The sequence below is a fragment of the Mesoplodon densirostris genome, chromosome 1 (assembly GCF_025265405.1).
Source record: "Mesoplodon densirostris isolate mMesDen1 chromosome 1, mMesDen1 primary haplotype, whole genome shotgun sequence".
In the NCBI taxonomy this organism is placed as follows: domain Eukaryota; kingdom Metazoa; phylum Chordata; class Mammalia; order Artiodactyla; family Ziphiidae; genus Mesoplodon; species Mesoplodon densirostris.
The window spans coordinates 217,483,399-217,497,584 of NC_082661.1; the positions used below are offsets into that span (position 1 = coordinate 217,483,399).

The following is a 14,186-nucleotide window of genomic DNA, read 5'->3' on the forward strand; positions in this document are numbered from 1 at the left end:
CAATTAAGGATGGGTGTGGGGGGGAGGTGTCCCCATGACATTATGCTCTATTTTTCTAGAACACAGTCAATATTATGATCTTAGAAATAATGATCTTTAACAGAATTTTATGGTTTATGTTTTTTCTCGTGTCTATTTTCTATGAAGGATGTATCATGGGATTTTCATAATGCTTCAATGAAGGCCGGAAGTAATTTTTGAAGTGCTCATAAACTCTGAATAAACTGTTTTTAATCAGGCTTGGATTTTTGCTTGCCTTTTTCTTTTTTGTTAAAGAAAAATAGAGACTTAATATAAAACAGCAGGTCTGCAACTTTCTCACTAAGGAAAAAAACCTGACAGAGCAAATCCAAACCAATTAAGCAGAACAGAAACCATTTTAAAGTGAATAAAAGCATAGCTGAACATCAAATATAGGTTTAATATTGATGTGAATAAATTATGTAGCTCTAATTGTGAAATTTACATAAGTATATCATGTCAATTCTAATATATTCATTATATTTTATTAAAAATATTGTTAAAAATTCATATTTAGATGGCCCTGAATACTTGAACTGGTGGTATTTTATCACCACAGTTCTTTTTGTATAACCTAAAATTCTCAAGGATTCAAGAAATGCAAAAGATTTTAAATTATTAAGTTCAATATTTTTATTTATTGAAGATTCATAAATAATAGAGTCATATAAATGAGAAAATAAAAGTCTGTCTTTATTCTGTGACATATTGTATTAAGAACATGGAACACTAGGGAGAAACTCTAGAATTCTGAAGATGTGCTAAATAATCTTTAATAAACAATATAGTCCTCTCATAAATAGAGATGATAAAGCGAGAAACTATAAAATAAAATACTGAAAAATTTTGATTATCATAGAGATCACCATATTTTGTAGTGGGTAGAGTAGATAATAAGGGCCAGTCCGATGGAGAATTATAATTAGCTTTCCTGCAACATGGCAATTTAGCAAAGAAGTTGAATAAGCTGGATCCAATCACTGGAATGATACAGCATCAAGATAAGGTCTCATGTGATGCTATACGATTCTGTAATAAAAGCAAAAACCCAACTAAGAAAACTTTGCTAAATTGTTTTGCACCATCAAAAGAAATAAAATTGAGTGGCAGGATCCTTATCAGAGCCTAGGACTTCAGGGTGATTAATTTCACAATTTAGCTGGAGTTTATTTAGGTGTAGAAATAAAGGCAGAGCTGCAGGTAAGCTTTGCACATTCATGCTTCTAAATTCATTAATAATCGTCTGGGTTTTCTTTTCTATTACTATAACAAAACCCATGGTAAAAGAAACTGCCACAAAGGAACTCCATTTACAGATATTGCCACTGTTTCACTAGATCAGAGTTTTGAAGTCTACCAACATAACTAAAAAATAGAATCTGTTCTTCCAGGGATTGCTCTATTTTTAATAAGTCACTCCTCACACAGATGGCCCTAGCTAGACCTAAACCTAGAGATTTCATGAGCACTTTAAACTAATACAAGTAAAAATCAAAACCATACCTCTCCTTCCTCTATTAAAACAAAGTTCCCCCAAACCACATATCACTATTTAGCAGTGCAGATTAGAAGAACGAATTCTGGTGGCTTTGGAGTCAAGATGACTGTCTGAGAATAAGTACCCTCTTAGTTAATAATTCAACCATGTAAATTTTAAAAAATATCTGTAAATGAAATGATCTTAAAAATATATTAAAAAGTATAGTATGAGGCAAAAACATATTCTTTAAAACAGAAAAACACAATTTGTGAAAAATGCTTTTAACTTTTCACTGATAAATAATAAGAGCAAAAATACAGTTATCACTCAAACAGTCTTAAGAGACAGATAGGTATTTCTTATTATCTGCATTTTGCATCTAAGGAATCTAAGCACACATTATCTGAGATGTGCTGGAATAGAAAACGCTCAGCACATGTGGAGCTTCCTAAACAGCTGCTTTTACTGATTGATTTATTTGAAAAATTTACAAATAGTAGTTCTAACTTCTGAAAATATTGTTTTCCAGAAATGATCTACAGATATCATCTCCTTTTTACGTTATCCATAAACAGTGAGGAAACTCAGCAATAAACTGAGGGCCATTATGTAGTACTAGGTCATCCCTAAATGCTAAATGTCTTTCCTTCTCCCCAAGTGAAGATGATACAAGGTAGCTTTGTTTTTAATCCCTAAAATCCTCAAAAACTCCCATCAGTAATTTCAGTCTCCTTCTGCCCTGTCATGTCGTAAGAAAAACTGCACCTCTGGTGCATATCCAAGTTCACAGGCCAAGTTCAGCTTATTTTTCTCTTACAGGCCCTTGCGATAAGCAGTCCATTATAAACAGTCTTCTTCATCAAGGCTGGCCCCAACACATACAAATAAATAATGAAACATCCTAAGCTTCTAGAATGTAAAAGATTTATAAGCACGGCTGGCATGGATGACACGAAGAAGGATTCAGAGGCCATTCGAACCATAAACTCAAGATGAAAAATCTGAATCGTTTAGCAAAAAGAAGAGTGTTATGTGAGTTTTCATTTTCTTTCTTTCCTCTTTTCCTTTTTATGTTTTAAGACAAAGTTTATTTAACACAACACATATGCATCCCCTTAATTATCTGATATGGCTAGGGTTATAGATAAGCTTCTGATAGATGAAAGAGAAACGCTTTTAGAAACAAGCATTTTAATTCAAACTTTTTTTGAAGGAAACTTTCCAAAACCATATCACATACTTCCTTGTTTGTGTGGTATGTTGAAAATGTAATTAAAACTTTTTTGATTACTTAAAGCATCATCCCCCCGGGTGCATTCTATGGAACACTAGCTCTAGAAGTAGGATGTTAATGGTGTTTCAGGAAAAAAAAAGTGTTCTGAGGTCAAATAAATTTAGGAGATTCTGATGTCAACTTGGATTTTCTTAAAACAATCAACATTCCCATTTGGCTGGCTAACTGGGTGGGAAACATAAACCCATATGTCAGAGTGTGTAGTGACCCCACAAGCACAAGGAAATGGAATGTCAGTCTTTCTCTTGTCATCTCATAGCACTGCTCCTTCACCCACCCCTTACCAGAGGTTGAAATATTAGAAAGGGAGAGAGAAGGGTGCAGAAGGAGAAGACAAGCCAAAGGCTTCCACACCCATAATACCGATTGTCTGTTTTCTCTCCTTCACATTTCTCTCCGGTCTTCCAGCTCTCTGTGGCCACAGATTTGGCCAATGGTTGCTGTTTCTGCTTTTTATTGGCATTTCTGCCACTTCCATTCTTTGTTTGGCAGGGCAGCTACCTTCAGTGATTTTTGTTTGTGTTACTGTTTGGACAGGTAAAAATCACAGATAGGCTCACTGTTGTTCTACATGGACAGAGATGCCAGAAATATATGTAATGGGATAGATAAATGGAGATACCAGATTACAGATTATTTTCAGTGGGAGGTCACTTATCTGTGTTTATTGGTCCCCCCACCACCACCACTAGTATTAGAGAAGGAATGAAAACAAAAAAAGAGATACCCCAGGTGAACTTAGTCACATCTAAAAAAGGTATTTTGGGGCCTCCCTGGTGGCGCAAGTGGTTGAGAGTCCGCCTGCCGATGCAGGGGATACGGGTTCGTGCCCCGGTCTGGGAGGATCCCATATGCCGCGGAGCGGCTGGGCCCGTGAGCCATGGCCGCTGAGCCTGCGCGTCCGGAGCCTGCGCGTCCGGAGCCTGTGCTCCGCAACGGGGGAGGCCACAACAGTGAGAGGCCCGCATACCGAAAAAAAAAAAAAAAAAAAAAAAAGGTATTTTGCTCTCTAAATGTGAGAAATGTGAGAAACAGACGACTTTTTCATAACTTTCAACAGTTAGTAGTGATCATTCACATCATTTACCATCAAGAGAGGACGTTAAGAGTCTCTCTCAATACTCTCATAATTATTTCAAATATCGGTATGATTTTAATTAATAAATAAAGTCTGAGTAGCAAACTCTACTTATTTCTTTATAGTAAAAAGGCAACAGTACATACACAGCTAATCTCATTTGCATACAATGTTAAAATGTTACATATAGGTTTCTAGATGTTTATAATGGTGATGGTTAAGAAGAGAAAATTAAAATTCCTGAGACCTGATGCTAAAGAAAACAAAACAAACAAAACAAAAAAAGGGGGGAAAGAAAAAGAAGGGAAAGACTCCTGAAGTGCTTGAATAGCATGGCATGCATGCCTCAGTGAACTTTTGAAAGGAGTTCAGGGAAATGAAATTTAAAAAGTGTTCATCAGCAAACTTAGCTCTAACATGGTTTTCTTTAATAAATAAAACTTACACTTAAAATGAAATCAAGAAAACACTCCCATTTACCATTGCAACAAAAAGAATAAAATATCTAGGAATAAACCTACCTAAGGAGACAAAAGACCTGTATGCAGAAAATTATAAGACACTGATGAAAGAAATTAAAGATGATACAAACAGATGGAGAGATATACCATGCTCCTGGATTGGAAGAATCAATATTGTGAAAATGACTCTACTACCCAAAGCAATCTACAGATTCAATGCAATCCCTATCAAACTACCACTGGCATTTTTCACAGAACTAGAACAAAAAATTTCAAAATCTGTTTGGAAAAACAAAAGACCCCGAATAGCCAAAGCAATCTTGAGAACGAAGAAAGGAGCTGGAGGAATCAGGCTCCCTGACTTCAGACTATACTACAAAGCTACAGTAATTAAGACAGTGTGGTACTGGCATAAAAACAGAAAGATAGATCAGTGGATCAGGATAGAAAGCCCAGAGATAAACCCACGCACATATGGCCAACTTATCTTTGATAAAGGAGGCAGGAATGTACAGTGGAGAAAGGACAGCCTCTTCCATATAAGTGGTGCTGGGAAAACTGGACAGGGACATGTAAAAGTATGAGATTAGATCATTCCCTAACACCATACACAAAAATAAGCTCAAAATGGATTAAAGACTTAAATGTAAGGCCAGAAACTATCAAACTCTTAGAGGAAAACATAGGTAGAACACTCTATGACATAAATCACAGCAAGATCCTTTTGGACCCACCTCCTAGAGAAATGGAAATAAAAGCAAAGATAAACACATGGGACCTAATGAAACTTCAAAGCTTTTGCACAGCAAAGGAAACCATAAACAAGACCAAAAGACAACCCTCAGAATGGGAGAAAATATTTGCAAATGAAGCAACTGACAAAGGATTAATCTCCAAAATTTATAAACAGCTCATGCAGCTCAATAGCAAAAAAACAAACAACCCAATCCAAAAATGGGCAGAAGACTTAAATAGGCATTTCTCCAAAGAAGATATACAGACTGCCAACAAACACATGAAAGAATGCTCAACATCATTAATCATTAGAGAAATGCAAATCAAAACTACAATGAGATATCATCTCACACCAGTCAGAATGGCCATCATCAAGAAATCTAGAAACAATAAATGCTGGAGAGGGTGTGGAGAAAAGGGAACACTCTTGCACTGCTGGTGGGAATGTGAATTGGTACAGCCACTATGGAGAACAGTATGGAGGTTCCTTAAAAAACTAAAAATAGAACTACCATATGATCCAGCAATCCCACTACTAGGCATATACCCTGAGAAAACCATAATTCAAAAAGAGACATGTACCAAAATGTTCATTGCAGCTCTATTCACAATAGCCCGGAGCTGGAAACAACCTAAGTGTCCATCATCGGATGAATGGATAAAGATGTGGCACATATATACAATGGAATATTACTCAGCCATAAAAAGAAACGAAACTGAGCTATTTGTAATGAGGTGGATAGACCTAGAGTCTGTCATACAGAGTGAAGTAAGTCAGAAAGAGAAAGACAAATACCGTATGCTAACACATATATATGGAATATAAGAAAAAAAAATGTCATGAAGAACCTAGGGGTAAAACGGGAATAAAGACACAGACCTACTTGAGAATGGACTTGAGGATATGGGGAGGGGGAAGGGTAAGCTGTGACAAAGCGAAAGAGAGGCATGGACATATATACACTACCAAACGTAGGCTAGATAGATAGTGGGAAGCAGCCGCAGAGCACAGGGAGATCAGCTCGGTGCTTTGTGACTGCCTGGAGGGGAGGGATGGGGAGGGTGGGAGGGAGGGAGATGCATGAGGGAGGGGATGTGGGAACAGATGTATATGTATGACTGATTCACTTTGTTATAAAGCAGAAACTAATAAAAAAAAATGGAAAAAAAAAACAAACAAAAAAAACTTACACTTAGTGCTTATATCTCAATTTTCATCTTCAATGTATTTTACAAACATTAAGTAATTTTTATAACACTCCTGAGAAGTAACAATATCTTGCATTTATATAGAGTCACTCATCTGAAGAATATAAAAGGACTTCACAAATATTAAACTTAAGCCATACTCAACTGATTTTAAAAAGAAGAGGAACAAAAACTTAAAAAAAAACCTTATCAGGCCATTGGAAATAGACTTAGTAACTAATATTAGAATTTAGAATTCCTGATATCTAAATTTAGTTTTTGACACAAAAGCATTCCTTCATGGAGGTTGCTTAAATTCAAGAGTGCTTGAGAAACTGGTTCAAAAATGGACACAAAGGGGCTAACTGCAATTTAAAGCCAGCAGACTTCCATTTTTGCATCTTGTTTCTATCCATTTCCTGAAGAGTCAAATACATCTATCTCCTCATTACCTGGCTTAATGAAAAGAAGCAATGGCACTGCTAATGCAAGACATAATATAAAAATCATTCATAATGGACTTCAAATGAATTTATTACTTTCCTTGTAGTAAATTTAAAACTGTATGTTTCAAAAGACAATACTAAAATTGTTTTACATTTAATGAATGGTGAAAGAGAACTCCTTGGTTTGTGGTAAAAAATCTGTCCAGGGTGCTTTTTTCCTAAATCAATATTTAACAAAGAAATTTCTAAATTACTTTCGCCAGGTATTATTTGTTTGATATGTTAGTACTCAATTTTTATTTATCCAAAATAACTCTACAAATGTTTTAAAGCCCTTATAAAAAATACATATAATAACTGTTTTAATTACATAAATTGTTTTATTTAATTCTCAGAGAAAAAAATAAGTACTGCTATCACTGTTTTATGGGCGAATTAACTGAAACACAGTTGCGTAACGTACTTAACTAGGATATTATATCTAGTGAATAGTACAGTCAGGATTCAAACCAGACAGTCTGTTTCTGAAGTCTGGACTCTTAAGCACTGTTTCAGAATAAGTCACTTACATGAAGCCAACTAGTATAGGAAACTACCTAGACCAAGAGATGCCAGGCAGGTAGATCAATGGCTCATCCTGCACAGAGGAAAGAAAGACAGCCTGGATAAGCAGAAAGGATGTTCAACTGACTTCCATTCAGAAGCCCAGTTTGGAGAATGGCTTGTCTAGTTTACCAAACATGTGACCCAGTGCACTATTGTCACCTTTTTGGATCCCATTTACCTTAACCGTACAACAGAGGTGGAGAGAAAGAAACCAAATTACAAAGTCTTGAAGGTCCCTACTATTTTTTAACAATGTATGTTCTCTTCTGCCTCTAACATTTGTACTTGGAAAAATTTTGGTGAGGTAAAATAATAGCTATCCAACAAAGAATAATCAGCAATATATTCTAAATAATTAGTAATATATGTAGATGTGTCCTTTACTTTTTTCATAGAAGTCCCGTGCACATATTCATATAAATATATACTATGAATAGTTTCTTCCTGTACTATTTATCATATTAATAATCCAGGCAGGTGTTTCCTAGGGTTAGGGGACATAATGATGAACAAGACAGTCCTTGCCCTCAAAGAGCTTACTTTCTAGTTGGAGGGAACATATAAAGAAGTAAGCTAACTGGAGGGAAAGCAAGTTGGAAGTTGGTGATATTTTAGTGGGACTGGTCAGGAAAGGACTAGATGGTAATAAGGAAGCATTCTGCCCTGAGAATATCCCCAGGAGAGGGAACAGCTAATGCAGAAGGCTTGAACTGGGAACCAGCTTGGATAGGCCAAGAGACATCAGGAGGCCAGTGTGACACAGCAAGAGAATGGTACTGACCAGATTGGACAGGACACAGTCAGGCAGAGGCCACTGAAAGATTACAGAAGGCTCAGAGGCCTTTGCTTGTTTTTGTTATTTTTCAAGTGTAATTAGAAGTTACAAAAGGGCAATAAGCTACCTATTTTTTTCTACTCACAGTATGAATTAGTGTTTGAAATACTCTTTCCTTAAGCCTTACTAACTTTCAAGAGATTCCTGTGAATGATCTAATGCTATCTGCTAACCTAAATATACTTAGGTATTATATGAACAATCAAAGCAATTGGCTGGTCCTCTTTCCCCTACCCAGCCTCGGTGGAATCTACAACCTCTGAGAATTTAATAAGTAATTCCTCCTTTTGGAACTTACTGAAAATTTGGGTTTCATCAATATTCCCTTTTGTTATTTTATTCTTTTATTTTAAGTTTATACTTTTTCAGGACTACAGTGTGAAAACTGATGTTTCTAAATAGAATTTTACCAGTTTTAAGGGAGGATAGCAAAGTTTATTTGGGTTATATATTTGCTGTTGTTTTAAAATATCGTTCTTTATTTGGGTTTCTGTGGGATTATTGAATTTTAAGTCTAAATGCTAATAGGATTTGAACTGTTCCTTCCTGTATGATACAAATACTATATTTTTCACTAAAGATAAACTCAAGCCAAGTTTAGAAAATTTTTAAATTAAATCATGAATGTTTTTTACATATATAATCTTATATTAATCCATTAAGACTCCATCACCCATTTGGAGAGGCAGTGTGGTTCTTCTGGGCACTTCCCCCTCAGCTCCTTCGGCTTCCTCAGCCTCCCCGGCTACCTTACCGCCCGTGGGGACCCCAGATCTCGGTGTATGCCCCACCCCTGACCCCGCTAGAGACGCGTCCACCCCGGCTCAGCGGCACCTCGTGAGGGACTTCAAGAGGTTACAGGAGGGCTTCCCTGGTGGCACAGTGGTTGAGAGTCTGCCTGCCGACGCAGGGGACACAGGTTTGTGCCCCAGTCCGGGAAGATCCCACATGCCACGGAGCGGCTGGGCCTGTGAGCCATGGCCGCTGAGCCTGCGCACCCGGAGCCTGTGCTCCGCAATGGGAGAGCCCAAAACAGTGAGAGGCCCACAGAAAAAAAAAAAAAAAGGGTTACAGGAGGATCCTCCAGCCGGAGTCAGCGGGGCTTCGTCTGAGAACAACGTCATGGTTTGGAACACCGTCATTTTTGAGCCTGAAGGGGGACCCTGTTACAACAGAATTCACTGAAGAATATCCGAATAAGCCACCTACGGTTAGATTTGTCTCTAAGATGTTTCATCCAAATGTCTATGCAGATGGTAGTATATGTCTGGACATACTTCAGAACTGTTGGAGTCCAACCTATGATGTGTCTTCCATTTTAACATCCATACAGTCTCTGTTGGATAAACCTAATCCCAATAGTCCAGCAAACAGCCAGGCTGCTCAGTTGCACCAGGAGAATAAGCAGGAGTATGAAAAACATGTTTCTGCGACAGTAGAACAGAGCTGGTGTGACTGTTGACCCGGGTGCAGGAAGAGAAGAAGCTGGTCATAAGAAAAATATATATTGATGTGTTTATCACCTTCCTATTCTTCAGTGTCATTACATTTGCTTTATTAAAAGCAAAATAGCTGTTGTGCTGTTTTCATCCTCCCTTACCAAGCTTTTCCTACCCCTTCTAACCCCTCCTTAAACATCAGAACACACCCTCTACGAGATCAAAGGTACTGTACCTGGGTTACATGCAAAAATGACTAATGCTTCATTCCTTTTCTGTTGTATCTCATTTTCAGTTTTAGGGCAGTATTGTGTTATTGTACTTTATACTAAGCTATTTCTTTTTTTTTGCGGTACGTGGGCCTCTCGCCGTTGTGGCCTCTTCCGTTGCGGAGCACAGGTTCCAGACGCGCAGGCTCAGAGGCCATGGCTCACGGGCCCAGCCGCTCCGCGGCATGTGGGATCCTCCCAGACTGGGGCACGAACCCGTGTCCCCTGCATCGGCAGGCGGACTCTCAACCACTGCGCCACCAGGGAAGCCCTACACTAAGCTTTTCAAATGAATTGTTTTACAAGTGGTGCTTATGCATAGCTTGATGACCGGAATGTTATTTTTAACAGAATGATTGCTGAAGCGTTTCTCCCTGGCTGGTCCTTCACTTGTGTTGGATTTAGAAGTGAATTTTTGGAATATGGCCTATAGAAAACAGGGAAACAAATCCATATAAACATCCATTTTAAAAGAGCAATGGAAGCTAAAAAGGCTACGATACTAAGATCTAAACAACATGAATTTTGTTTTTTATTGGTAGGAAGGAGAATGTTAAAGGACTCAGTCAAAGGAGTGCAGCAATCATAATAAGTGACAAATCCTCCCCTTGCAAGGTATTCACTGGACACATCCAAGCTAAGTTTCAGAGTACTGAAGTCTTCTGGATTTTCACTTTTTAAAGAGGTGTGGGAACAGAGGACTGGAGCCAATCATTAGTTTTTAAGCTAGGGAAGGTTGGAGATCCTTTAATCTTTTTAAAGGAGCAGTGCTACCTTAGAAAAACAAATTATAATCCCTCCTTGTTTTTTTTAGTTTTAATTAACCCAAGGAAGGGAACATATCTGTGGCAAACTATTTTCCACTCAAATCCTCAGTTAATGCTGCATGCTTTAGTTTCTTCCTCCCTTTCAGTACTGTAAGAACCTTACAGTCAATACTTGCAATCTTTCTTTTGATATGTATATTTTTAGATGGACAGTATCTTTAAGTAGCAGTGTGGGACAAGGCTTGTAAATGTTTTGTCTGACGGTCCATTGCCACCTTTTGTGCATTTATCACTCTTCTAAATCTAACTTTGCACGAATAACCCATGTAAAAAATGTACATTTTTCAAAACTTGTAAATAAAAATAACCTTTAAAAAAAAGACTCCATCAGCCTTTTTAATTACTTCAGAATGAATTCCTTAGTCTTTTATCATGGTGATGGCTATTAAAATAGTACATCTCCATATATACTGATAGTCTACTGAAAGTTTGAGAGCACAAAAATTTCTTTATACATTATATTGAAAATGGATGACAAGCAACAGAATTGGGGTTACCCTTGTTAACAGGGGTTTTTACAGTGAAAACAGCACTGGTTAGATGGAGACCTGCTTCTCATTAACCTCATCTTCCTTTATTCACTACAGGATCTTGGGAAGTTAACTCTGGGCCTCAGCAATCCCATTTATAAAACCTGTTGTCTGACAACAGGTAGCAGGAATGGATTGCCTTGTGAAGTCCTTTAGGAACCTGTACGATTAGCCAAGGGGACATTAAAAGTACCACAGGTTTAAGGAGAATGGTACTCAGGTTGGAGCAGTGGATTAATAATTCTTTCTTCCAGTGGCTACTGGTACTCAGTGCCTCTGGTCTAGCTCTGATATTTATGTGTTTTCGGGGGAACATCACCATTGTGCAAATCCAAGATTTTGTTTCCATTAAAAAATTAACTGAAATATTAGACTCAGTCTTCAGATATATTTAGAAATGTACCAAGAAGCATATAAATAGTGCCTCTTAGTAGAATTATTATAATGGAATTCTCACGGCAGGGTTTAATAACGTTGGAGGAAACTAAACTGACGGTGGTGGAGGCCGAGCTTTGGGTGCTTGGGTCATTCTGGAAGGCAAGTAGAGAGCAAATCCAATTTAACAAAATGACAAAGTTGTCACCTCACTCAACTTATTTTCATTATTATTTGTCTTTTGCTTTTCTCTTTTTGCAAAGGAGAGAGTTTACAGACAATTCATATATCAAATATGTATCAAATTGCAGGGTAGGCTTTGCAAACTAAATAAGCAAGGTTTTATGTTCCCTCCTTACATGTAAGTATATATCATTTTCATTCTTACTTTTTACTCCTTAATTCCATCTGTCCCCCCTTCTTTCTTTTCTTAGACACATTAGTTAAAGGAATGGATTCTTTTTTTTTCTTTTAGGTGAGCAATGGTGAAAAAGGGAGGAGGGTGTAGCTGAATACGGCTTAGGTGTCTGTTGCATTCCATCTGGAATCAGATAGGGCTTTTTTTTATCACCCTGTGACAGCAACAGCCAGAATGTAGGGTTTGTTTTTTAATAGCACCCTGTGATAGACTCAGAACATTAGGTATGCAAATTCAGTAAGAAAATGCTCTCAGTAATGTTGCTTTATACTATCTAATCAATAATAATATCTATAAATATTTATTGGTTTGACAATTGGTTGATATATCTAGTGCACAGGGAAGCATTTCAGAGAAGAATGTGAAAGTTTTTGGCAATTTGGTTGCTAAGATAAGCCTAAAATTATTATGAAACAGAGTCTGTAATAAAGCAGTAGATAAGTTTTCTAAACAATCTGAGTTAGAGAAATCAAGATCAATGGAGTCATCCAGATACATTCTTGAAGAGGAAGGAAGTAAGTCTTAAGTAACCTTGGGCAGGATGGGTATTCACTGCTGGAGTAGAAGAGAGGGTACAATTGGGATGTGAATTTATGTTATCATTAAGATAGTACCACCAGGAGTTACTTATCAAGAATATAAAGTTTCTGGAAGATGACAAAGAACCTGCAAAGAAGAGGTTGGTTTTTACAAAAGAAGATTTTATGAAAAGTATTTAAAATGAAAAAAGGAGACGTCTTCTCTAGAGTGACTAAAAGAGACAGGCCCTTGTTCACAGCTTATCTGTTCTTAAGTAACCAACAATTTAACAAGTTATTTAGTCTAATATACTGTTAAGCAATAGATAAAACATAGTAAATAAGAAGGGCAGAGTGCAGCAAGAGGTAGCCAGAGGGCAAACTGAAAGCAGGTTGTAAAGACAGAAGGAAAAAAATCTACAAAATAGAAGATGAGAATCCATAGTTGCCTGAATCAGGGAAAATTAGCACTCTACATGGTGATGATCTGAAGGATCACATAATACAAACTCCTACATATAATAATTACTCAATACTCAATAAGCAATGCTCAAGATGATGACTATTTAAGAAAATCTTACCCGATGCTTAATATTATGAGTCAGAGTAAATCTATAATTTTTCAATTAAAAAATCAGTATGTCTTTCATTATATTTTTTTAAAAAATCACTCTAAGAAATAGTCCAAAACACTTACCATGTGACCCAGCAATCCACTTCTAGGTATTTACCCAAGAGAAATAAAAACTTAAAAAACCTGTCCACAAATGCTTGTAGTGTTTTTACTCATAATTACTAAAAACTGTAGGCAACCTTCAACTGGTGAGTGAATAAACAAACCATGATACATCCATACAATGGAACACTACTTAGGAACGAAAGGAATTAACTACTGACATACACAAAAATTTGGGTGAATATCAAATATTGATGCTAAATGAAAGAAACCAGAGAAATAAGCTGCTATATGATTATATTTATATGACATTCTGGTAAAGGCAAAACTATAGGGACAGGAAACAGCTAAGTATTGTCAGAAGCTGGGAGTAAAGAAAGGGACTGGCAAAAAGTGGACATGAAGCCATATTTTGGATGTGAGGGAAGTAGTCAATGACCAGCAGCCTGAAAATGGCAGATCCAAGAATTAAACTTAGGCCTGCCTATTTCCAGATTCAGTGACAGTGATAAGTGTTGTATATCTTGATTGTGTTGGCTACACAACTGTGATGGTTACATAACTGAACGTGTTTGTCAAATCACACAGAACTGTAAACTAAAAAGGGGGATTTGACTCTACGTAAATGATACCACAATTTAAAAATCAGTTCATTTTCTGGTTTGTAAATAGTGGAGCATTAAATATGTCTCTTGACTGAGTATGGCTCGGGCACCACTGCAGAATCTTGGCTATCCATTCACCAGGTGGTCCTTGCTGCATTTCTCTCTCATTCCCTATGCACAGTTCAGTAGACTGAGTGGGGCTTAACATTGTCTATGCTCATCTCTTTCTCTGACCCCAGTCAAGAATTAACTCTAGGCTTCCCTGGTGGCGCAGTGGTTGAGAGTCCGCCTGCCGATGCAGGGGACGCGGGTTTGTGCCCCGGTCCGGGAGGATCCCACATGCCGCGGAGCGGCTGGGCCCGTGAACCATGGCCGCTGAGCCTGC

General features: G+C 37.4%; 1 protein-coding gene and 1 pseudogene across 2 annotated transcripts in view; one reads left to right on the forward strand and one right to left on the reverse strand.

Moving 5' to 3' along the window:
* UNC5C (unc-5 netrin receptor C) overlaps window positions 1–14,186 on the reverse strand; it is a 406,146-nt gene that overhangs the window by 293,780 nt on the left and 98,180 nt on the right. The window lies entirely within an intron of this gene.
* LOC132483179 (ubiquitin-conjugating enzyme E2 A-like) lies at window positions 7,949–9,606 on the forward strand (annotated as a pseudogene).